At 40.9% G+C, this 27,227-nt stretch overlaps 1 protein-coding gene across 5 annotated transcripts in view; it reads left to right on the top strand.

Moving 5' to 3' along the window:
• Positions 1–27,227, top strand: part of BBX (BBX high mobility group box domain containing) — a 180,288-nt gene that overhangs the window by 63,314 nt on the left and 89,747 nt on the right. For all 5 annotated transcript variants that reach the window (XM_074972945.1, XM_074972938.1, XM_074972927.1 and 2 more), the window contains exon 3: positions 11,288–11,357. The gene's annotated coding sequence lies outside the window, so the exon portion shown is untranslated. The remainder of the gene's footprint in view (positions 1–11,287; positions 11,358–27,227) is intronic.

The following is a 27,227-nucleotide window of genomic DNA, read 5'->3' as shown; positions in this document are numbered from 1 at the left end:
AACATTTTGGCTTGAGGGCCACATCTGGGTATGGAAATTTTATGGTGGGCCATGAATGCTCACAAAATTGGGGTTGGGGTTCAGGAGGGGGTGAGGGCTCTGGCTTGGGGGTGCGGGCTCTTGGGTGGGGCCAGAAATGAGGAGTTTGGGGTGTAGAAGGGGGCTCTGGACTGGGGCAGGGGGTAGGAGTGCGGGATGGGGTGAGGCTCCGTTTGGAGGTGCGGCTGGGGATGAGGGATTTCGGTTGCAGGTGGATGCTCCATGCTGGGACTGAGGGGTTCTGAGGGCAGGTGGGGGATCAGGGCTGGGGTTGGGGCACAGGAAGGGGTCAGCGGTGCAAGCTCCAGGCAGTGTTTACCTCAAACAGCTCCCAGAAGCAGCTGGCATGTCCCAGCTCCGGCTCCTACATGGAGGCGCAGCCAGGCTCTGCATGCTGCCCCGTCCTCATGTGCTGCCCTGATGGTCCCATTGGCCACAGTTCCTGGCCAGTGGGAGCTGCGGGGGTGGCACTTGGGGTGGGGGCAGCACGCAGAGCCCCCTATCTGTCCCTAAACATAGGAGCTGTAGTGGGGACGTGCCATTGCTTCTGGGAACCACGGCATGCACACTTGGACTGGGTGCAGCCCCCAACTCCGTTCCTGGTGGGAGTTTGAGGGCCGGATTAAATCGGCTGATGGGCTGGCTATGGCCCAGGCCCATAGTTTGTCCACCCCTGGCATAGGGGAACGCATGTGCCATTAGCAAAACAGCGAATGCCGATTATGTGCAAACATACCTCTTAACCTGGCAAAGCTTCAATGTGGGTGGGATGCAATGTATAACAAAGCCGATGCAAACAAATTATTCCTGCAGAAAACTTCAAATGCTGTGGGATTCCTTCCTTTGGTATAAAGAGCCCTTTCAACAACCACAGTTTCATTATTCTGTATCTCTGATGTAAATAATTTTTTTGACAATAGAGGCAAGGGGGCAGCAAATCTATATGGAGCATAGGTAACTTTGGGGCTAAAAATGTTCTTAAAATCAATTACAGTTGAAATATATGTACTCAGATGAAAGAGACAAGTGTCTCCTCCCTCCCCCCACCTCTTTCAATTATAGTTATTTTTAGAGGTTACTTATCTCAAAAGTAGGTACAACATATTTAGATTGCAATTGTGATATTTCAGACCAGTGGTGTGCCTGTTAAAATCCTGGATTACTGTTAGTTGATTAGAGCTGCTTCACCCTTCAGAACATCTTTTTTCAAGGAGGTGACCTCCTCAGAGTTAAAGTATCCAGATGACACATTCATTTGAATAAACACTAGAAATCACAATGGCTTTTTCATGCTTAATTGAAATTGTATTTCAGCCTCTTTTTTCTGTCTCTGTCTCCCTTCCTGTCTCCTCTGTGTTCCGTCCTCTACCTCTCCAGGCTGGTTCCCATCTCCTCCTGCTAGTCAGGGCTTCTTACTGTTGAGTTGCATTTTCTGTGATCGATCTCAGGGCTCCATCAATAGTTGGATAAACTCCTCATTTTTACTATGTATGGAAAAAAAATTTACTTAAAGCTTTTAATTAATTTTTCTTTTGTGTTTTCTTTCTTTTCTTTCTTTGACTATTCAGACAGCTATCAGGTAGCATAAGTAATGCAGCAAGGAACCATGGCTGTGGCATTGCTTTTGAAAATGTAAAACAACTTCCTTCCCCTTCCCCTTCAGCACTGGAAGAAATGGAGGCAGGGAAACACTTCAAGACCTCCAAACAGTGTCAAAAGTCATGCCTCTCTCCCCAGTTTTCCTGGTAGCACATACATGACCAGATCAACTGATTAATTTTAGTTTGCACTGAACATTTAATGCTCCTGGCATATGTTTGTCCATACAAAATGAAACTGAACTGATGATTACCTTGAATCTTCAGGGTAGTTCCTAGGTGAGACTGGTTTCAGAGCCACAAGAGGAGGTAGGGGAAGAGTGCTAAATCACAGTAAAGCATGAGGAAAAATTCAAACTGAATAAAAGAATTGCATTTAATTTTTTCATACTTGAAATTCCCTAGAAACTTTTATCAGGCTTGATATTGGTTAAAATAACGTTCTACACATCTGGGTATTTAGAGTATGTACTGGGTATTTCCTAAAATTCCTGTTTCTGATCTCAAAAAAAAAAATTTTCAGATAGTGTAGCAGAGTGAATGAATATCCCCCCATTCGATGCTCTGGAGCTAGAGCTGGGCAAAGCTTGGGAAGGGAATGGGGATGTGTGAACATGTTTTAAAGTTACCTTTTGTACTCCCTGTATTCTAGGGGAGCCAGAGCCTCACCAATGCAAGTTAGAGAAGACTCAGGGCTGTGGTAATATGTGTCCTGCTTCCTGTGGGCCCTGGCTATTACCCAAAATGGCCAGGGATGCAACCCCATGCTGTGAGCGCCCCATGACCCTGATTGCCAGAAGCTAGGAGTGGATGACAGGAGATGGATCAGTCAATGATTGCCTGTTCTGTTTATTCCTTCTGAAGCACCTGGCATTGGCCACTATTGGAAGGCAGGATACTGGGCGATATGGACCATTGGCCTGACCCAGTATGGACTTCTTATGGAAGAAGATGACAGCCGTAGTACAGTATACAACAGCCACACAGCTTCTCCACCCCCTCGTTCCACCTCCCATTCCCTCCCCTGACATGCCCCCTACTCTGGGAGCTGGGAGCCAGGTTTCAGCAGAGCGCTTATGCTGGCCAGGGAGACAGGAGCTATTGTCAGTGGGCCCTTTCCACCCCCTTTTAGGTCCCATTACACTGCCAGAGCGGTGTGCCAGGGCCTGGGGTTGAGTGAGTGGCTGGAAATAAGGGAAGCATTCACCCTCATTTTTGCAGACTCTGACTCCCTTTTGATTCAGCCATGTTCACAAACCTCTTGTTTACGTCATGCGAACATCCAAGTGCGTGAAGCATCTGTCCATATGGATGTTTTCGGGAAGCGCATTCCAGGCCTGGTGCCAAGAATTGTTTTAATCAAGAAATGAAATTTGTTTTGTGATCTAATTAAATTTGTTTCAGGCAGAAGCTGAATTCAGCTAGAAAGATTACATACATCTTTCATTCTGAGATTAGAAACCGTAACGTGGCCCAGAGCTTCCCTTCCACCCCCACCTTCTGTGGTAAAACCTGTGGATGAAGCTAAAGAGATGAATATCTCGGAGAGGCTCAAGACACTCCTTCTCCCTGCCCTGTCTGAGGAGGTAAGATTTGGCCCTCCCCTGTGGAACAGGCTGCAGGACCCTCTCCCAATCCTGGTAGAGTCATGGGTTGTCGTGGTCATCTGCCTGAGGACCCTGTGTCTCTGCACTGGATTTGCAGTCTCCCATCCCCCCCCAATTTCCTTGTAGCTCACCTTCACTGGTACAAGACTTCCTCCTGGCCTCCTCTTCCTTACAGAGTGGGGGGAGAGCTCTCCACAGAAAACATAACACACAGCTTTGACTTTTGACTAATCTCTATAGGGTTGAAAAGGGGACAAGGTTGTCCCCCCAGCTTGGCCTTCCGAGGCTGTAACTCAACCCTCAGCATAGTTTTCAGAGACTGTCTCTGGAGAGGCCTCTACATGGTGGGGAGGGAGGGAGGTGTGTGTGCTTGATGTGTTACCATTATCAATAGCCAGGATATTTTCCAGCTCCATGGTGATGTTATGAGTCTGTGTTAATTTAACTGATTGATTAACATTTTTAGTATTCTTTAAAGATGGAAAGCTAAGTGAGTGTTTTTAAGAATTCATTGGACTGTGAGCACCCTGGAACAGGGTCTGTACTTGAGAGTTTGGAAAGCCTGGTGAGCACTACCATACATAGAAAATAATACCTTGGATCCAAGCCTTACTACTAGGTATAGCATGTATTACAGTGAGAAGTACCACTAAGCAAATAGGGCCATTATTATTGTTTAGGGTGACACTTAAGCTCTAGGTACAAACCAGGAGGCCTTGCTTGTATGTGTGTTCTTCCCTTTCCCCACTGTTCGGTCCCTGAATAAGGTAGAAGTGTAAATAGGGCACTTATATGTTCTGACCAGTGTGTGAGTAGTGTCCTTCTCATGCTTGCCACTGTGGCTGGTTTGTTTGGTATTATGAATAGGGCCCATTTCAATAAAGAGGAAGAAATCAGTCTCAATTTCGTTGATAGGACAGAATGATCATCATTACTATGAACCTTGTGCTGCTTAGACTTCTCAATTTTAGTATGAATTCTGACTCTTCCACAGCTCAGTGCTCTATTTTCCATATAGACAAGAGCTCTAGAACTGTTAACTTGAAACATTCTAGATTGCCATGTACAGGCCAGCAGAGGTTCTCGTCTGTTGACTTGGATTGACTCCTCCAGAATGTAACATTTCTAGGGGGATTGTGAATAGGTTCATGCTGTCTTTTATATTACTGGTTTCCATTCTGGAGCAGAGTAAGTGAGTCTTTAGAAGTCTTTTAAAGTGTAAATCTGTATTTATTTTTATTAACATGGTTTCCTGAAGTAGTTGCTGTTCACCCAAGAACCTTTGGGGGAGAGAGAGGGAGAGGGTAAATTCTTCTCATCAAAACAATTACAAGAATGGTTTGGCTTTTTTTTTTTTTTTTAAATAAATAATGTTGGGCCCAGATTTGTAGCTGCTGTGAATCAGGGTGGTTCCATTGAATTCACTGGGGCTGTGGTGATGTACAGTAGCTGAGGATATGTATCACTGTTTTAAAAATAAGGACTGAAAGTTGAGAATGTAATGCTGGCTAATAACATGGTACTTGCAGTATTTGATGTTGTCTGAGTCTTCAGAAAGACACCGAGTGACTGAGTCTCCTCTTACTCAAACCACCAATTTTATTTTTAAAAAAAATACAATATTAAACTAAATCTCAGCAAATCTAAAATTATGCTGTTTGGCTCAGACAGCAGGTGGGGAGTGAAGGGCGCTGCTAAGCCTCCAGTCTTACAATCAGGGGAGATGTGTTAGTGGGGATGAGGTGATGCCCAGGCTTAGGGCTGAATGGTGCTTGTCTTACCCAGGTTTTCCCATTTACTTCAGGCAAGTAGCCTCATGCTTTCAGTGAGACTTCTTGGATATCTAGGGTAAGCAAGATTTGGCCCATAGTGTGCTCCTGGACTGTGGGTTGACTTTGGAAAATCGGAGGTTTGGCTCTAATTGGGCTCTTTAAAATAGTAAACACCATAGGAATGTCACCAGCCTGCAAACCTTCCTCTTGAACGCTGATCTCACTACTATGACTCATGCCTTTATGGCTGCATTACTGCAACAAGCTCTCTACTGACTAACTGAAAAGCAGTTCTGTTGCCTGCAGCTGCTGCAGACCTTGGTAGCAAGACTGCTTTCTAGGGTGGCGAAAGGAATTCTGCTTGCCTGTTTTTTCCATGCTCAGCTGTGCCTTTTGGGGCCATGGATTGTGTTTGGAACATTCTTGGAACCCAAGGACCTTGTTCAGGCTTTGACACTTCTAAGATTTCATGGTGACTTGTGATGGCTAAGAGTTTGGGCTGGGCCCATGAGGGCCTCTGCAACCCTCTCTCTGTGAATGCTCCTCAGTTTTATGTTGAGAAATGATACTGCTGGAGCAGTGAAAACAAGCCACAAAGCTTTATTTCTTTCCATTTGAAAAAAGTATTCTGCATGTCACTTGACTCCATTTTAATTCATCTGATGGACTTATTCTTCAGCCCTTTTAATAGGCGTAAGTTGTATTTTGAAGGCCCTTCCAATACTACAGCAGTTTGAAATACATATATTTTGTCTGAATCAACTCTGTTACACCAATGTAACTCCTCTGATTTTCAAGGAATTACTCAGGATTTACATCCAGGGTAAGAGAGCAGAATCAGGCTCATTATTTTCTGTGCCTTAGTCCCTTAGAATATAAATACAATACATGAACTAGGGTGCCCTCCATCAAGGAAGGTGTAAGGGGAGGAGATGGAAGAGATTCAGGAGACGTTCAGCACACTGGGATTTCCCAGAAAACCAGAGCAAGCCTGGCAACTTAAGTATTGTCAGCTCCAAGCATTCAGGAGTCAGGCCTCAGGAATTATGAGATGGGATTAAAATTCATGCTTTTTCAAAAAAAAATAGATGGCTTTTTATTTGTCTCCTGGGTTTTTTTGAGCCTTTTGGGTCATGTTTTAAATCTCCTCTCTGTAACTTTTCCAACAGCCTTAAGGTCAGGAGATGCTTGTTGTTCAATATTCAGACTTTTCAAAAGTACCGTTCTAACTATATGAAAACCCACAGCTTTATGAATAGGCTGCTTTGGTTTGAAAATTAGTGACATCTCATGTACTGTAATAGAACTATGTATAAAGAGTCCTGCTGCTGTGTAAAGTACAGTGCTCCTGCACATATTATTTCATCTGTAAGGGTGAAAACCGTTTACATGATTCAAGAATTTCTACCCAGTAGCTGTGTACCTACAGTCTTAGAAAATGTACCAGATATTAGCAAGAGGCTGATAGTAAGATGAGGGGAGACTGCATAAGTTAGATCCAGGGTCCAAGACCTAAATAGAAGCTCATTATTTCCTCTTTATCCAGCCATCCCAACTAGTATGAAGAGACTGCTAGAACTCCTGGGAGACCACTTCTTTTATATCCATCTCTAGATACGCAAGTGATGAAGTGTTCAGAGCTGGGGCCTTCAAATATATTCAAGAGAAAAACATGCTCTTTCTCTGTTCCTTTTCCCCCCATCAACTTCTGGCCAGGTGAGGATCAATGGGTTTCTGATGCTTTTAATTTCTCCTCCAGTGAATAGTTCCTGACTTTCTCAAGCCAGCAACAGCAGAATGAAACTAAACTGATCGTCAGTTTCACCTTGGCCTGCAAGATTCTAAACAGCAGTGTGTTTATTCTTTGCTCCTGAAAATATTCATGAGCACAGCAGAGGGCACTGTAGCTGTCTCCAGACTTAGGCAGTCAGCAGTACTTTGGTTACACTTGGTCCACATTCAAAAAGGTATATTCGCAAGACCTGGAAGCTTTTTATATATATATATATTTTTTTTTTTTGTCAAAGCTCTGATTCTGCAGGAGAGTGCCAAGTAGTATTCTTAAACTACTATAATTAAACCACTGTTTTTTCTTGTGGATAAAGACTTACTTACGTGCAGAGTTGTATCAGTTTGAGGTGTGATTTTTTTAAACCAATTTAGTTAAATCAATGCAAAAAAAAAGGGTATGTTCAGATTTTATTAGTTTAAACCAGGCTTACTTCAGTTCAAGTTCGTTTTAAGCAAAACCAAAACAAGCCACCCTTAAACTGAAATAAGTGTGTCCACTCAAGGGTTTGAGTTGATTTAATTAAACTAAAACAAGATTGTATGTAAATGAGGCCTAAAGTTTCATTTTCTTGTCCACCGTGTAGTAACTTATATGTAGATCTCCTTAGGTTTCACTCATAAGAGTTGTCTCAAATCAGTTCAATAAATGAACAGATCTCCTGTAGTCACACAACAAAAGGTATTTGTGGGTACTGTTGAGAAAACAAAACAAGTGTTTCAAATCAGACACTGGCTGGAGTAACAAGAGCTGCCTTAATTTAGTAGGTGTTCATGTGTAGCATATTCTCCAGTTGAGCTCTGAGACAATGCAGCATACCCTATTTTCTACGGTGGCATCTTGCAAAACATCAGTGCTATGAAAGAGCCAACTCATGAGCTTTTTGGGAATTTAAAAAGTCTCTAGAAGGGGTTTGTTTGTTTAGGTTCTTGTAAAAACACGCACCGTTAAATACACTTGTACAGCCACAGCTTCAAGAGGTCCTAGAAGTAAAGCTATTTCTCAAGCATGTGAGGCCTAGCATTTATCCATTTTGTTGCAAAAAATAGGTCTAATGATTTTAATAAAATAACTACTAGTTATTCCATTGTACCTTTGTTTGGTCCCATGCAAAGAAGCAAGAACTATGTTAAAAACCTCTCTTAGACAACCTCTTGAGACCAGCAAAAATCAGTTAATTCCTTCCCCAAATACATTTTATTGGTATGAATAAGCGTGCAGGAGGCTCATAATAAAATTGTGAGTTGTACAAAATGGAAAATAGTACGTATATGAGAGGATTTTGTCCTCTGCAACGTTGAACTTAATAAACTCATATGCCAACAGTATTTGTATTTTTACATCCTATCTCTGTCTTACCCATTCCCACTGCCCTTCACCCTGCCTCTTTTGGAGGAAAAAAGCAAACCTTCCCACCAAAAATCCTGGTTCTTCTATTAAGATGTATTTGGCCTTGCTGGGTACTACCTAGGATTGAGGGATGGTTCCTACACTAGGTCATTTATGAAATTCACCGGAGGTCTCTAGGCATCATAAAATAAAGCTATCAGTTTCTGTTTTCATTCTTGCCCAGGTTTTTTCTCCAGGAGCATTTGATTTCCATTGTCATAGTGCAGGTAGAAGGCCTTTATCTAGTTTGTAAGACCTGCTTTTTGTGCTTCAGAAAAGGGACAGTCTCAAACAGTTCCAGATTGTCTAGGGAAGCCCTTCAAAGGCAAAGATATGCAACAGATATCTTTATGACATAATGCCTTACTAGTACAGTCCGGCTCTTGGGCTGGTCAATTAGCAATGGTCCCAGTGTGCCACCTGCGTACCATATTTCATACATGCTGATTCAGATTCCTTTCTGAATGCAAGGCTGATATAACCCTAGGTATGACTTTGTCCTGAGTTTCTCTGATACCAGCCACAATGGAGATCTTAGATTACTTTTTCTACCTCATTCTAACAGTGATCACTGGTCGTCCATCAAGGAATACCCTTACAGGTTTCTCTGGCCTAAGTCTTACGGAGGACCCAGTTTCGTATATAACTGTGTATGGGAGATATTCCTCCTCTGCAAAAGGCATGAACATTTAAAAAAAAAGAAGAAAAAGAAAAATTTGTTACTTAACACAGACCGCTTTCTAGTAGAGGAGGAGGAGGAGGAGAGTTATATTTAAAACATTTGGGAATACTGTGGAACAAGTTCTAAGATGTGTGGTTGCTTAATAAAGATGGTCTCTAGTAAAGGCTTCACTTTGATTTCAGTTCTGTGTTTATCCCAGTAGGAGGTCTTAGCATTCTGCATGTTATCTTAAAACAATAAATAGATGAGAACTTTAGAATGCATGCTCTTAGAGCCAGGGTCTGGGTCTTCCTGTGTATGGGAAAGTTTATAGCACTTGTGGTGTACTGTTGCTTTCTGAATAATAAATAATTACATCCCACATGAGAAAAAGATGAATTAAAGAGATCGTAAATGTATGCTGTTAATGGCACCCCTAACGGTCTTTTTTTCCAATCTCTTAGTATTACAGGAAACACCTATGATTACAATTGAAAGAGATTAGTCTCTAGTTCTTGTTTGTTTGCTTTATGTACATTTGACAGCACTCTGTGAATAATCTTGAACACTGTTTCCTTTGTATAGTCAGTCATTTTCCCCTTCTTCTGAGAGTCTTACAGGTAGTGAAAGGGGAGCGAGAAATCATTTATTTTTAAAGGAAACTGATTGTAAAACCACTAATATAGGCAGTGGGACTCAGGGACACGTGTGTAATATTGTGTTAACTCTGAAAGCTCCAGCTGGAGTGCCCCTTCAAAAAGCACTTCGATGTTGGAATGAAGACCATAAAAGTACCTAAGAAAAGGGAACCTGTGCAGATGATTAACTATCCCAAATACTGATCGAGGGTTAACCTTTTAGCTGGATGTGCTTCACTGCACCCGTGTGCTGATGTCATCCTTCGACATCAATTGAATGTTCAGGCTTGCCAGATGCAGTTGCTTTCTCTAGGAACATGCTGCCTGAATGTACTGGGAAAATTTAGCAGCAGTTAATGCAGTTAACATAAGGCAATATTCTGAGGTGTGGTAAAAGCTCTCTTCCAGGCAGCTTGAGGGAGGAGCTATCCAATGCCACTCATTCTCAGTGAAGTTCCTGTGGACCTTGCTACAGTGTGATTTGACTTCAGGTTTTGTCATCATTGTCATTTGTAGTTGAGAGAATTTCACTCTGAGGCTTTAATAACCTGTCATGTACCCTTGATCATTTTGATTATTATTTGAGTGCCATTGGGGTGCAAGAGAGTCTGTTTGGTATTTCTGGATGGTATTTGAAGACTTCTGTTTGATTCAGTTGTTTTTCGATTGTCAGGGTATCAGGCTGAATGTTCTAGCCATAGGCATTACCCAACTCAGTGGCTGGTTATGGGAAAATAGTTCTCTGATGGCCATTGGCCAGTCTGGAAAGTATAGTACTGATTGTAGGGATAAGTGCTAGCATCACTTCATTTCAAACTGTGATTTGGAGGTTCCTTTAAAACTACCTAGATTCATCTTGTCTTACAAAGACAAGAGAAGTTTTTAATTGCTTTGGAGAAAATTAAGTGGGGGGGAAATCTATCGCAGTTGAGGAAACCCAGGCTAAGGCAAGAACTGAGTTATGCTGCCATAGACTTCACTGCAGGATAATTTAGGCTTAATCTAAAACTATCGGTGCTTTAAATTTAATCTACCAAAATCAGATTATTCAGCTAGATATTCTTACTAAACAATAAGTAGTGCTAAGTTTTAAGTACAGTAGTAGGAAAAACAAAGACAAATATGTCACTACAAGGGGAAAATTGCAGACTATCTTTCTCCGTTGAAGAATAGCCCTTTACTTATAGAGGGTGCTTTGCAAACAGGTGTTTTCTCTGAACAGAAATGCTTTGGTGTTGACGGTTTTATTTGCATGAGCTTCAATTTGACTTCTGTGTTGTCTAGGCACATGTCTGCAATTTGTCTTTTGCTGATAGCAGTAAACATTTATACTTTTTATATAGTATCTTCCATTCAGGGATCAGAAAGCATTTTACAGACAGAATATACTTCATAAAACTCTTTCTCACCTACTTTTTTTCATGATCCATGTCAAACTTAACTTCTCAGTAAGCGAATGTGGTAAATACACAATGGAAGACCTTTTAATGACCAACAAAAATGGGGAAAGGAGCTGATACCTTTTTTGCTGCTTCATGATTTAAAAAGAAATGGACTTCCCCCTCCAGTTTTAGAAATATCAAATCTTGTTTTACTTGTTTTTGTTGGAGAATTGCAGTAGGAGTTTTCTCTGCCCTCAATTTATGTGGCAAAAGTGTTGAATCTTTCATAATGAACTATTCTCCTGAGTGGATATTAAGAATTGAGAGTTAAATAGGTGATGATGTAAACAAAAATCAAAGGATTTTTTTAAAATAGGCTGACTAAAATCCCTTCCTCTTTTTGCTTCCTTAGGTTTCAGTCTCTTGTGATGTCATAATCCTACTAGTTCTCCAGGCTGCCGAGACTCTTCACCCAGAAGCAGGTAAGACAAGTCACAATGGGCCAGGCTCCTCAGCTGGGGTCAGCATAACTCCAGTGTAGTCAATGGAACTATCCCAGTTTGCCTCAGCTGAGAGTCTGTCTCATTATTCCTACTGTGTGTGGTTTAAAAAAACAAACAAAAGCTATTTCCAGGCCTTCTTTATTCATAATCAGGAAACAAAAATAACACAAATCCAAATATTGAAGCCCAACTTTAAGGTAATTAGATGGCAGCAGGGTAATGTATGTTAATGTGTCACAATCCTCTTTTCTGATACGTGATGCAAGTATGTTATTTAGAGACAAGAAAATTCATTGCTTGATTCCTTTTTTGTGGTCATTCAGATTTTTCATCAACTTTACCTATTCATATAATTACTTGGAGTTTCTGCAATGCTAACCTCATTTGTTTTGGTTTTTCTTCCTGCCTCAAAGAAAAATATGAAAATGTTGCGTGTGGGTTTTGTTGATTTGTTTACTTTTGGTTTGGTGTCTTGGTTTTGAATTTTGAGCTTTTGTTTTTAGCCGGCACATGTGTGTACTGTTTTGATTTTAGCATCTGGCATGTCCCGTGGAATTTGTGAATACAAGGTGACTTTAGGAGCAATGACCATTTCCTTTGATTTTAATTTTGTCCCACTAGGGGACAAATCTACAATGAAGAAGATCGATTTGGTACTCTGAGTTGGTGGCAAAATGTTTGATTTATCATATTTTAGATTTTTGAATGAGGCAAACTGAGATACTTAACAATGAGACACTGTATGCTAGCACAACTGAGTTCAATCTAAAACCAACTCTTATAAGCCCTCTGCTTTTAAATTTGGGCAGATTCATTTAATCTGGGACAAGTGGAAAAAGCAAAGGACCGTAGGGTGTAAAGATGTTTGATAGATGTTCGTTCAGCTCTTTCCCTGATCCCCAAAAGGGTTAATAATTAACACCAGGACAAATGTTGGAAATACCTGCAATGACGTTGTATTAAGGAACAAATTCATAAGGATGGAGGCTGCCTTCAGGATCATCCTTACTTTACAATTCCTAATGTAGCTGAGTGAAAATAAATCCTTTAAGTCTCACCACACAAAGGATTCCAAACTGAGAATAAAATATAGTGTGAGAAAAATGGAGTCAAACAAGTTGCTTAGGGTCCACCTACTTAAGACTGCCTGTCTCCCTGTACCATACTGCTGCAGTCAGCAGAGGTGCTCATGTTGGAGTCCCCATGATTTAATAGAAAAGAGGTCAGTGATAGAACATACTCTGTAAGGAGACCTGAATTGTGGAAAAGGCTTATGCTTTGGTCCTGAGCAGTATGGGACTGGTGATCTCCAGAGCATTTTGTAAGGTCTATAATTTTCCCCTGGGTGTTTTGAAGATGGTGGATCATGTTGGGAGTGATTATTTATGGGGGATAGGCGTTTGGGTGAGTGAAAGACCTACTTTTGGGTTGTGTCGGGATAGGGATTTGTTGGAGTTTTTTCTTTTTTTGCTGCTGTTTTTGTTTATTTGGTGATATTATTGTTTTAATAATGTCAGAGGCACCCAGAGTAACAAATTGTATGAGAGAGGGAATCATTGTGTATCATTTTACACTGAAATATTTAAAAATAAAATAAAATGTTACCAAAAGATGTTGAATACTTCAAGGCTCTGCAGACTGTCTCTGTATAATTACTTGAAATATTTAGACCTAAAAAGAACATATACAGTAACTCCTCACTTAAAGTCGTCCTGGTTAACCTTGTTTCGTTGTTCTGTTGCTGTTCTGTTAGAGAATAATGCTCGTTTAAAGTTGTGCAATGCTCCCTTATAACATCATTTGTCAGCCGCCTGCTTTGTCCACTGCTTGCAGGAAGAGCAGCCAGTTGGAGCTAGCGGGTGGGGGCTTGGAATCAGGGTGGACCGGCAGCCCTCCATCAGCTCCCCTACATTCCCTGTGCGGCAGCTGCCCAGCAGGCTATCAATTGCTGGAAGTTCAGCTGTCCCTCCCCCCACTGCCCCGTGCTGCTCCTGCCCTCTGCCTTGGAGCTGCTCCCAGGAGCCTCCTGCTTGCTGTGCAAGGGGTGGGGGGGGGGGGGGGGGGGAAGAAGGGTGCTGATGTCAGGGTGTCTCCCACTCCCACCGCTCCTGTACCTCCTCTCCACAGGGGCGGGGGGGGATGACACACGACAGGGCTCAGGATGGAGGGAGCTTGCTGGGAGCAGCTGCTGTCAACTTGCTGATCTACTTAAAAGGCAGTGTACTTAGAGTGGGGTCAGCGTACTTAAAGGGGCAATACATGTCTCTCTCACACACACGTGGTGTGGGTCTCTGTCACTCTCTGCCATGCTGTCTCCCCTCCCTCCATTTGTGTTGCCTTATAGAGTGTGAGGCTACATTAACAACAATGGGTTAACCCTTGAGGGGTCAGCCGAGCGTTAGTTCATCATCTAGCAGTAAGGTATTCCCTGGGAAATATCCTGCCTTCTCCCTCTGACTTCACAACCTCAACCAAGCTTCACAATCATCTTTGCTATGTACAGTATTCAATTGTTTAAAACTTCTACTGATAGATAATAGTCTTTTGTCTGACAAAAAAAATTTCCCTGGAACCTAACCCCCCTATTTACAGTAATTCGTACGGGGAAATTGGATTCGATTAACATCGTTTCACTTAAAGTAGCATTTTTCCAGAAACATAACTATAACGTTAAGCGAGGAGTTACTGTATGTATGAAAATGCAACTATTCTGAGAGGATTTTGTTAAGAGATTCACTCCTATGTTATGCCAAGATCTGCAGCTGGATCACGAGTCCTTTGTTCTCTGAAGAAAGAAGCAATTCTTGATTTAATCCTAAGTGGCGCACAGAATCTGGTCCAAGAGGTGAATATAGCTGAACAGTTTGGTAATAGCAACCATAATGTAATTAAATTTAACATCCTTGTAGGGGAGAAAAGACCAAAGAAACCCTCCTCAGTAGCATTTAACTTAAAAATAGAGAACTACACAAAAATGAGGAGGCTAAGAGACAGTTAGAGAAAATAAAAGCTGGAAGTAAAATCCTACTGAGGAAAATAGAAAGTCAGATGTAAGGTATTAGGCAGACCAAAAAAAATGTAAGACCAATACATGTTTCTATTTAAGTGTGTAAATTTAGATATAGGAATCTAGCATTAGGCAACCAGGTTTGGAAGTTTTGACCTAGGGTTATGCATTTATTTTGTGGGATCTTTTGCACATTGAGTAACTGAAACATAGAATCACAGAAATGTAGGGCTGGAAGTGACCTTAAGAGGTCATCTAGTCCAGCCCCTCGTGCTAGATCGTCCCTGACAAGTTTGTCCAATTTCCTTCTTAAAAGCCTCCAATCACGGGGAAGCCACAACTTCCCTTAAAACCCTATTCCAATAGGAAGTATCCTTATAGTTATAAAGTTTTCCCTAATATCTAACCTAAATCTTGCTTGCTGCAGATTAATCCCATTAGTTGTCCTACCTTCAGTAAACACAAAGAATAAATCATCATAGTTTTTTTTTAACAGCCCTTAACATCCCTTACCAGGTCCCCCTCAGTCTTCTTTTCTCAAGACTAAATGTGTCCAGTTTTTTAAACCTTTCCTCATAGGTCAGGTTTTCTAAACTTTTTATCACTTTTGTTGCTCTTCTCTGGACTCTCTCTCCAATTTATCTGCATCTTCCTAAAGTATGGTGCCCAGATTTGGATACCGTACTCCAGTTGAGGCTTTGCCAGGGCCAAGTAGAGCAAGACAATTACCTCCCGTGTCTTACATACGATACTCCTGTTAATGCATCCCAGAATATTAGCTTTTTTTGCAACTGCATCACGTTGTTGACTTGTATTGAATTTGTGATCCAGATCTTTTCCAGCAGTACTATCACCACTTGTGCACCTACCTGTTAGTGATTTCATCTAGACCATATTTCCCTAGTTTGCTTATGAGAAAGTCATGTGGGATTGCATCAAAAGCCTGACTAAAATCAAGATCTATCCTGTCTACTGCTTCTCTCCTATCCACTAGGCCAGTAACCCTATCAAAGAAGGAAATTAGGTTGATTTGGCATGGTTTGTTCGTAATAAATCCATGTTGGCTATTTCTTATGAGCCTATTAGCCTAGAGGATACAAATTGATTGTTTAATAATTTCTTCCAGTATCTTTCTGGGTATCGAAGTTAGGCTGACTGGTCTATAATTCCCCAGATCCTCTTTGTTCCCCTTTTTAAAGATAGATGCTATGTTCGCCTTTCCCCGGTCTTCTGGGACTTGATCTGTCCTCCATGATTTCTCGAAGATGATTGCTTCAGTTAAGTCTTGAAGTACTGTAGGATTAATTTAATCAGACCTTGTTGAAACATCTGAAATTAAACTTCATCCCTTTCCTTTGGCTTTCTCTGCAATAGGGAATAGCCTCTGTGTGAGTTTTTAAAAAATCAAAAAACTTGGAAAATAACATTTGACATGCACACTATGAAACCTTACTACGTGTTATGGTGCATATTTGTGTGTTTGGCCCCCTGAATGTGATCCCATGCAATGTGTTCATCTTGGCAGACAGCTCCTTGGTGTTGCTGAGCTCTGTGTCTTCCCCATGAGTAGAACTTCATGATGATAGAACGCCATGGAAATCTAGGGTGATATGATCAAAATCTATAAAATCATAAATGTGTGGAAAAAAAATGAATAGAGAAGCGTTAATTACCTTTTTTGACCATAAAAAACCTGGGGTCACCTGATGAAATTAGGTTTAATACATGCAAGAGGAAGTACTTTTTCTTCTTTGAGTGATGGTCCCTATTGTATTCCACTGAGGGATTACGCATGTGCACCATGTGTCTGTAGCTGAAGAATTTGAAAGTAGTAGTGTCTGTTGGTGCACTCATGAATTTGAGGTGATAAAGGGCTGGGCGGACCGACCGTGTCTCCAGGTCCTTCTCACCGCCATATGGTCCCAGTAGGAACTATGTCCTCTTGTTTGTGACACTTCTTTAAAAGAGTATAGTGTGTATAGTTTGTTTTGTTTTTTGGTAGTATTTAGCTGCTTTTACATAGTTTTTAGAACTGGCGTGTTCATCAGAAATGCAAGGAATCCTATCAAGCAGTAGGAAAGAGTCCACTATGCGTTCCTACTGAGTTAAGTGGAACCACTTTTCCTCCTGGACCCAACAGACAGGGCTTTCCCCAGAGGACCCTTCCTCCCCAGCCTTGCAACTCTGACTCTCTGGCTAGGATGCAGCCGGAGTTTTTACAGAGGGCTTCCATAACCCGAACTCTTTGCAGAGAAGGGAAGTCCCTCCCCTGTCTCTGAGTGATTGGCTAGGCAAACTGTCAATCAACTTCCTTTACTCCTGGGTTTTATAAAGACTTCACGCGTCACACACTATTATTATTTTTTCAGTGAGTATGATTCTGCGACAGCAGGAGAGAAAGATAGAAGATCTTTGGCAACAGTATATTTTAATTTCTGTGTGTGTGTGTGTGTGTGTGTGTGTGTGTAGATAGATCTCTTAAAGGGCTCAGATAGATAGATAGGTCTAAATTTTCAAAAGAGGGGTCAATATTTTGGGTGCCTAACATTCAACTCCTTTTCTCCTGAAGTTAGGTACCCAGGTTTAGAGATTGCACTGAGAATTTGGGCCTACATGATTTGTACAAGGTCACACATTGAATCAGAGGCTGAGCTCAGATCTGAACCCAGGTCTTCTAACATTCGTCATCATGCCAGTCCTCGTGGCCTACTCTGTTTGATGCTGGGTCCACACAGGGTACAATCGGGTTATTTATTCATTCTTTGGGACTTTGGTATATGTCCATCTAAGGCCTTAATTAGTTTGCTGGCCTTAGCTATTGGACAGTATTCCACATCACAGAACCAGCAGCAATGATTAGAAACTGTTGTTAACCTATGCTGACGAAAGGTCTGGACTCAGTGAATGGTAGAGTTTGCTTTTTTTTAAATGGTTTCTCGAGATAAGATCTCTTAAAGGGCTTGATCATGCAAAATGCTGTGTACGCTGCCCCCAATCCAATCAGCAAAGCACTTAAGCATATGCTTTACTTTCAGATCGTACTTATTATTTAAGGTCATGATCCTGCAGTGATAAGTACCAGTTTTTTCTGTTTAAAAAAGTGGAAAGTTTAAAAAAAAACACTAGGTGGCGCCTGAAAGTTGTGTAATGAGACACTGCACAACCTTCCTGAGCTTTACCAAATCCAGAAGGAGTTTATGCAACTCACTGTGGCTAAAAGAGGCAGAATCCTTTTGCAGATACTTTACACACACACTCAGAAAAGTAGAGTAGCAAACCCTTTGGTTTCAGTTAATTTTTCTGTGACTAAATTGAGGCTCTGAACTAAAGAATTTACAGTGCTCTAAAAGTCCCTTTAAAATTGTGCCTGCAGTAAAGGGAAAAGCGTGAGAGTGAATTTGCATACTCATCACATGTTTTGTAAAAATATTTTATCTCTAGGTTTTTGCACAAGTTCTGTTTTTCAATCTGAATTTTTTAAAATCTTAAACGTAACTCTAGAGAACAAATATATCCTAAATTGAGCAGCTGTCCATTAAACTTTAAGACTGGCATGTGTAATACTAGAAAATTGGTATACTATCCATCGACAGTCTACTAGGGGAGAAATGACAAGGGAGTTGAATTCATGGGTGCAGTATTTCTCACACTGTAATTCTATAAGCAGAGTATTGTAGCTATCTCATTTAAACAGACAAAAAAGAGAGGGACAGCTTGATTTTGCAATGTGTATTGTGTTCTGTTTGATAATAGCTAGGAATGTATTTAAGTTCATCTCAGGATATTTCTCTCAATAAACATTAAGCATATCGGTCTTGTTTAAAATGAATCCAGGATGTTTTCATTGACTCTTTTTTTAAGATACAAGAATGCTACAGTATTACAATTTAGGCCTAGTAGCACTTAATGGATCAGAAAGTCAGGTTAAATACACTGTATAGACATTCATTTATCTTCCTTCTGCTGTCAAAGGAGCAGTGGGTGGCAGTTATTATGATGGCTTATTAACACTGCTGTTTTAATCTGCTGTACATGAGTTCGAGGCGAAAGTGGAAACTCTACAAACACTACGATTGTGCAAGAATATTTCACGTCCTATTAAAAATGTATTAAAGGCCTAATTCTTTCATTTGCTCCTATAGCTGTATATGGTTCCCTTGACTCCTGTAATAAAATTCACTCATAATTACTACAGAAGCTTCATTGTGTGTACTCAGGCCTGTCAAAAGAAATTTGGGGACCCAGTACATTGTGTTTGCTGGAGCCCCACCCTGTTTCTCTTCATCCCCATTTCACCCCAGTTACTGACCTTTTGGGGCCCTGAGCTTGAGGTCACAGTACAATTATCCTCTATTCCCCCCATCTTGTCAATATATTTGAAAATGTAGAAATATTTAATAAATTTCAATTGGTATTGTATTGTTTAACAGCGCAATTAAAACTGCGATTAGTTGTGATTAATTTTTTGAGTTAATCACGTGAGTTAACTGCAATTAATCAACAGCGCTAATTTTAAGTAAGGAAGATGAGGCAAGATCTTCAGCTGGTGTGAACAGCATAATTCTGTAGACTTCTATAATAATTTATACAGCTAAGGATCTGGTCCTATATCTGATTTTTATAAAGTTGCCAACTCTCGCATTTTATTGAGTCTCATGATATTGGATGTTTACTTGAAGCTCCAGTTCCTAGAGGTACATGTAAATATGAGAATCTCAACTTCAAAAAAAAAAATTCTAGTTTATATGGTTGCAAAGAAAAGCTTGAAAATATGAGCTGAATATACTGTAGCAGCTCAGAAACCAGAAGGCAAATAAAAAGAAACCAACATATTTATTTTACTCTTTGTTCCGTATGCATGCATGAGTCTGCCCACGTGCAGCAAGATGCAGGATCAGGGCTACTGATGAATTGTTATAAATTTGGAAGTAAAGAATGCAGAGGAATGCTATTAGGTTTTTTTCCCAAGCTTCCTTCCTTATTCTCTCATTCAGTCAGTTTCTAGCAGTTGGGAAGAACTAGATACAGGATTAGTTAGATTTTTGTACTTTTAAGATCATAATTAAAGTGGAAGACAATTTGAAGAAAACTTCTGTTGCCTCTTTTGCTGTTCTCTTTACCAAGCAGATATTTGAGAAGTTAAAATCTCCCCTAATGACATTATTCTAAAACTCTGTCTAGGAATTGTTTGGCTCTCTGACTTCTCCAGCCCTGCTGCCCTGTAACAGATGTTTACAGTAGCTTTTGGAGTTAGACTGTGATATGACTAATCTGCCCTGAGTAAGGGTCTGCATGTAGCTGTGCTGTCTCCAGAACAGAGTCACAAATCACTTTCTAGTGACGCATCTGATGAAGTGGGTTTTAGCCCACGAAAGCTTATGCCCAAATAAATCTGTTCATCTCTAAGGTGCCACAAGTACTCCTCGTTCTTTTTTCTAGTCTCTGTATTTGTTCCAGCAGCGGCGTAATCTGCTGCTGCTACGTACCAATAATAGATCACTCCCTTCTCTGTGCTACCTCAGCTGCACTGACCAGTATATTTGGGGAGCAGAGGAAGGGTTCCACCCATTCCCCATCCCTTCCCATACATGGAGCATTGTCTGTGCAGGCGAGTAAGGAGGAACTTTACACTCCTTTATGCCTGTGTAGGCATGTAAGGCCTCTGTAATCTTGCCCTTAGACTTTATTCCTTGTTCTCTTGCTGTCCTTTGGTGTCAAAGGTATTTACAATGTCATGTAAACACAGCCATCTATTTCTTTTTTCTCCTGCCTATAGATTATATCCATCTTTACTGATGTGAAAATAATCATCCACAGTATGCCCACTAGATGAAGATCTGCTGATATATAGTGATGGCTTCTATTTCTCCTTGCTTGTTTTTTCATTACAGTCATGCACGGATATTTCAGTATACTTATTAATTTCTCTCTGATTTTATTTTGTTTTGTTTTGTAACTGCTTTGCCTTCTACCATCCATTGCCTGACCAAAGTAACTGCCAGATTGAGTTATACAAAACCACTTCCTGCATCCCTCTCCTTTCTCTCCTCATCTAAAGCCCACTTACTATGAGTATTGTGTGTGTTGAATGTAGGAGGAGTTTGATACTTCCTCTTCTTAACAGGAGTCTGTCCATTACAAACAAGCTAGTTGATTCCTTTCTGAATTGGTGGCTGGACTGTTTCACCATTTGAGTTAATATGAATGTTTTTGCAAGGCTGAGCCAAAAAGATGACAGAGCCTATTGTGTCAGGTGCAGCAAGTGTATTTAAAAGCTGCTACATGATATTTACTCCCGAGGACATTCTGTGCCAAAAAATTTAAAAATTCTATGCACAGTATTTTAAAATTCTGAAAGTTTTATTTGTCAATAAATAAATGCAGAGGTTCCAGCGTGACAGTGGGGAGCACAAGCCACTGGCTGGTTGAAGGTGGGAGATCACCCTGCAGCCTCCCCATCCCCCACCCTGGGGACACGGACTCAGTGGTGAGGCTGCACCCAACCCTGACACAGCACAAGACCTGGGCATGCCCCAGAAACACCTTGGGGGCTTGCCCCTCTGTGCCAGGCACACCAGGTGTGGGGCACGCAGGTTCAATCATAGAATCATAGAGCTGGAAAGGACCTCGAGAGGTCATCTAGTCCAGTCCCCTGCACTCAAGGCAGGACTAAGTATTATCTAGACCATCCCAGACAGGTGTTTGTCTAACCTGCTCTTAAAAATCCCCAGTGATGGAGATTCCACAACCTCCCTAAGCAATTTTTTCCAGTGCTTAACCACTCTGACAATTAGAAAGTTTTCCCTAATGTCCAACCTAAACCTCCCTTGCTGCAATTTAAGCCCATTGCTTCTTGTCCTATCCTCAGAGATTAAGAAGAACAATTTTTCTCCTCCTAGTAACAACCTTTTATGTACTTGAAAACTGTTATGTCCCCTCTCAGTCTTCTCTTCTCCAGACTAAACAAACCAAACTTTTTCAATCTTCCCTCATAGGATATATTTTCTAGACATTTAATCATTTTTTGCTCTTCTCTGGACTTTTTCCAATTTGTCCACATTTTTGGAGTCATGAGTTGATTCATTCAACCTTAGTCACTTGTGTCCGCCAGTGTTGAAAAATAGTTTGAGTACATGAGAGCTACAAGAAATCTGCAAGTTAGTTTGGCTTCACAGCTTGCAGTCAGCTAGCATTATAGCTGGAGAAAAGTTCTAAACTGAGAAACTTTGATATTATTTAAGATCTTCTAAGTACCCCAGAATGGTTGCACCCGTTTATATTAAAACAAAATTTACTAGGTTGATGTCATTGGTTAATAGCTTCAGATTTTAAACTCAGAAATACATTTTAAGCAATTGAGGAATTCATTTTCTTGTAATGTCAACTTGTCATATTTACAAAACAGAAATTTCTAGGAACAGTATCTCTGAACTATTAGTTAAGTGTATATTTTGTTCTGTGTAAAGGCAAGCATCTGCTTACACTCTCGTGCTGGCACACTCAATCGTTTTGCAAAACTACTTTTAATACCATTATACCTGCTACCACATGTTACCATATGTTACTGTATTAAATTTCCAGTAGGAGAGCGCTTTATTTGGTCAAAACCAGTTAGTTGTTCTTGCTCTGTTGCTGTTGTGTATGAAGGCCAGTTGTTTGAGATTAAAAGCAGTTTTGTGTCTAAATCCCCTACTAAGCTTTGAAAAATCTCAGCTGTCTGGTGCAGATGGGATGTGGAGAGGAGGTTGTTTGGTTCTGTAGCATTAGAGATCATATAGCACTTTGCAAACAGTGAGTTAAGCCTCACAATTCCCCTGCGATCAATATTCTACCTATTTTACAGATGCCTCAGTTTAGCTTTTGAAGATGAAATGCTGACCCTATTGAAATCAGTGGTGGCTTTTCTATTAATTGAGTGGAAGCAGGATTTCACTCAGAGTTTACTGTGTTTCACTGCAACACCTTTCTACAAAATACAGTTTACTCACATGGATTAAGTAAATGCATCAGGCCAAATTAATTTCTGGTTGACCACAGTTTTCATCCTGGAGCTTTAGGTGGAGGCCCAAGCTATGGAGTGCCTTGAAGATAAGGACCGAGACTCTGTAGTCTATGGGAAGCCAGTGCAAAGAGTGGAGCACAGGTCTGATGTGCAGGTAGGGTGACCAGATAGTAAGTGTGAAAAATCGGTACGGGGGTGGGGGGTAATAGGTGCCTATGTAAGAAAAAGCTCCAAAAATCGGGACTGTCCCTTAAAATCGGGACCTCTGGTCACCCTATGTGCAGTAGACATGGAAAGTGGTCTGTCTTGTCTCCTTTAATTTTTGAGAATATTTGGAGTTAGAGGTGTATGTGTGTGCAATATATGTGATTTTATTTTACTTAGATGGTAATTGAGACACATGCATTGCTGTAACCGTTTTGGAGGAAATGAAATGAATAATTCCCAATGTTTCCAAGTGGGGAAAGAGTTTGTGAAACGAAGGGAAAGTGTTAATGATGAGTGAAGGAAACGGTTGCCACTGGAAATACAAGTATCTTGTGCCTCTCATATAAACATTTTTTTCTTTGAAAGCTCATATTTTTTTGATGGACAGGAGAGAGAACTTGTGTAGACGTTCCATGATCATTTAAAACACAGAAATTCAAACAGCATACTATTTCTTGGGTAGTCTTAGATAAATAAAATTAAAAACTGAGAACAAAAAAGGGACCAATCAATGAAAATTCAAAAAGAGAAATAAGGACTAGTTTGTCATTTACTTAAACAGGAAAGAGAGCTTCATTAAAAATTAAGCAAGAATTGTTGCTGTGTTAGTTACATGTGGTGACAGTCTATCCCAAATTTCTGCCAGCAGACAGTATTCTGTTTAGTCACAGCATGTCCTTCATTAAACCATCACTTCTGTGAAAGTTAGAAAAGCTCATTAGTGGCTCTCTGCTGTGAAACAAGAAGAAATACATTCACTATCTGGTCAGTAATTAGTACCAATTAATTTGCTTTCTTCGTTATATTAAGCTAAAATAAATTCTGCAGGTCAAGGCACCCCAGAGCTAAATAAACTATCTAATTAAAAACATTCTCTTTTTTTCATGTATATATATTTTATCATCTTGCATTTTAATTGTAATTGAAATATAAGGAATTGAGCTTCTCTGCTTGGAATGAGAAGGAAAAATCAATGACTTAGTTCCCAGAGTTGGCCGAGTAAAGCTTCTTTACAGTATCCCTGCTTTCTGGTTGAGACAACTCGCCTCATCAGATCATTAACAGCATCAGTGTCTTGGTGATTCAATCCTTCTGTATTTGTTTATGTTCTTATGGTATTTCTTAAAGAGTAGCTTAGAAATTTGACTAGTGTGGTATGGGGTGGAAGATGCTTAATAAATTGCCTTAACAGTACCTCGTTCCTGATCATGTACTAGTATTCCATGTGGACATAATAAGAGCCCAGTCTAACTCCCAATAAAGTCAGTTTGAAAAACTCCTGTTGAAATCAAGGAGAGTTGGATGAGGCGCTTATAGTCTGAGATGCCACTGTTCTACCTGAGAGTCGTAACAGTTTAGGTTTAGATCTGTTTATCACTTGCATCAGTTCTTTGACACAGCAATTCAAGCTACATCACCACGTATGTAAGAGGTGGTTTTCTGCAGTAGATATGTCAAAGAATACTGACTTGTCCGTTAAAATGTTGGCTCTGCCACAGTTATCCTGGCAAGTCAGATTCGTTCATACTTTCATAGTGGGTACAAGAGAAATTCTGGTAAAATCCTGCCATTCTGACACACATACGGCACCCATTGAAATCTTAGACCACCTAGGAGTTGCCATTCAAATCTTTGGAGTTTTGCTTTTGCAAGTAGACAGTATTGCTATGGTGTTTCTTACATTTAGTATTCTTCTTTGAGTGCTTGCTCATGTCCATTTAACTTAGGTGTATGTACTCGCCACATGCACTGGTGCTGGTGTGAGCAAGGTCCCAGGCCAGGCAACTCTTCACCCACGTCGGGATCTCGTGCCCAAGCTCCAGTGGAGTGATGTAGCCCAACCCGCTCCCCACCAGCTACCCTGGATAGCCCGCTGGGCAGCTGGACTGGGCATCTCCCCTCCACATTCTTCAGTGCAGTCAATCTTAGACTACCTGCTTCATTTGAGATACCAGGGCCTGGCGTACTCCTTTATCAGGGTGCATCTGGTGTCCATTTCTGCCTTTCATCTGCCAATCCAGGGGCAGACGGTGTTCTCTCATGACATGAAGGTCAGGTTCCTCAGAGGCCTTGAGAGGCTTTTTCCTCAAGTTTGGTCCCCGGCCCCTCAGTGGGATCTCAACTTGGTTTTGTCCAGGCTCACGGCCCCACCCTTTGAGCCTTTGGCCTCGTGCTACCTGTCTCACCAATCGTGGAAGGTCACTTTCCTGGTGGCAGTGACATCGGTGAGGCGAGTCTCCGAGCTGCGAGCCCTGACCTCAGAATCGCCGTACACAGTCTTCTATAAGGACAAGGTCCAGCTCCAGCTCCACCCGGCCTTCCTTCCCAAGGCACCCGGCCTTCCTTCCCTACTTTCCACATGAACCAGGACATCTTGCTTCCAGTCTTCTGCCCTAAGCCCCATGAGACTAGTGAAGAGAGGTGCCTTCACATTTTGGAGGTAAGGAGGGCCCTGGCTTTCTACCTAGATCTGACAAAGCCTTTCAGTAAGTCAACTAAACGTTTCATCTCTGATAGGATGAAGGGCCTCCCGGTGTCCACACACAGGATTTCTAACTGGATCATCTCTTGCATTCAGACCTGCTATGAGTTGATGGGAGTCCCTCCGCCGCCGATCATCAGAGGCCAGAGTGCAGGCAAGGCACACTTCCCAATCAAGGATATCTGTTGAGTCGCGACGTGGTCCTCAGGGCACACATTCACGGCCTACTATGCCATCACTCAGCAGGCCAGGGGTGATGCTGGGTTTGGCAGAGCTGTGTTGCAGTCTACACGTCTGTGAACTCCTACCCACCTCCGAGGGGTACTGCTTGGGTGTCACCTAAGTTGAATGGACATGAGTAAGCACTCGAAGAAGAAAAGACAGTTACCTTTTCCGTAACTGGTGTTCTTCGAGATGTGTTGCTCATGTCCATTCCACAACCCACCCTCCTTCCCCACTGTTGGAGTTTCCGGCAAGAAGGAACTGAGGGTGGGGGGGGAACCGGCAGAGCCCCTTATATCGCGGCATGTGCATGCCACTCCAGAGGGCACCGGAGCTGGTCCCCTACAGATACTGCTAAGGGAAGAACTGCCGGCACAGGTGCATGTGGCGAGCGCACACACCTAAGTTGAATGGACATGAGCAACACATCTCGAAGAACACCAGTTATGGAAAAGGTAACTGTCTTTTCATAGGCTTGGAAGGGTTCAATTTTTATCAGTAAATGTCAGGAAACATTGATGAGAAAAATTTACAGATAGGCAAAGTAAGAGAAATGCTGCTTGAGAACTTCTTGGGGTTTGATATAGGGATATTTTCTTTGTATATGTTGATATGTGATGTTGTCAATTTGTGTTTTAACAATTATAAAGCTTCATTTTGATTCATAGTGTCTGTCATTACATAATTGTGTGACATCCCCCTGCAACTGTAAAAATTTAAATTGATAAAAATAAATGCTTAAAAATAAACATAGACATTATATATTGAAATTACAAAAATAAATTTTTGCCAAGCCTATTGGTATAGAGATTAGTATAAATACTTTCCTAATATTTAATTACTTGCAAAGACATTTGTAAAGATTTTGATAATCACCACTGTAAATGTATAATTTTGCAGGTATGCAACATGTAAGGTTAAGAAATCATGCAGGCAACTGTCAATGTTCCCAAAGTTAAAACCATGGAATTGGACTGCCAAATTTACGTACTGTTTTGTAAAGAATCTAGGAACATAGGGAGAGGGAGGGTGGAAGTAGATGTCAGAGAAAAGGCACAATAAAACAGTTTGGGGGTTTTGAATTTTTAAAGATGAAAATTTGCATCTAATTCTATAACTAAATTTGAAAAAAATTATGTAGTAAAGGTGTAAAAAAAAAAAAAAAAAACCCACAAACAATCCTCCCCACCTCCCAAAAAAACACTTAACATTTTTACAGTTGATTACATTTTTCTGCTGAAAGCCTGCATTGGGTGTACATATTTATAAAGTGACAGAGAATACTGTGTTTCCAGCAACAGAAAATAAAAAGTTAGCCAGCAGGAAAAGGCTGAAAAAATATTTTGATAACAATTCTGTTGGTAAAATTTCTCTTTCACATCTCATCTGCATCTCTGCATTAAAGGTACTTGTAAACAATCACCCCTGAGGTATCTATGTTGTCAGAGGATCTGGAACATGAGCTTTGACAAGTATCGTCTGGTGATGTTTTACAGCACGTGGGACTCATTTTAACCAAGGCTGCCATACTTTGTCCAATATTTTGGAACATAACTCTTCTTTCTCCTACTTTTGTATCAATTTTTTATTGTGCATGTGCCTGACAATTGCTTGTAATTTAACAAGATTGTGAATTTATTTCTGTTTTTTTTCTCTTTTCGTAGTAACGTTGCTTTAAAAATAACCTTGTTTATCTATATTATCATGTCTTTTTTTAGACTGTCCATCTCTGACAGATTGGAAGATAACATTTAGCTCTACTGACATCATAGGAGAGTTGATACCTCTCCTGATATGATGTACTTCATAAATTGCATTTACGAGAGTTGCAATGTGTAATGTACACTAATATAACTGTTTTTTGTTACCCTTACGGGATTGCAAGACTAAGGCCTCAGTCCTGTAAAGACTCTTGCATGTGCTTAGCAT

Source organism: Natator depressus, chromosome 1 (genome assembly GCF_965152275.1).
Source record: "Natator depressus isolate rNatDep1 chromosome 1, rNatDep2.hap1, whole genome shotgun sequence".
Lineage (NCBI taxonomy): Eukaryota > Metazoa > Chordata > Testudines > Cheloniidae > Natator > Natator depressus.
Note: the sequence above shows the minus strand (reverse complement) of the source record. Positions and strands in the feature narration are given on the sequence as shown.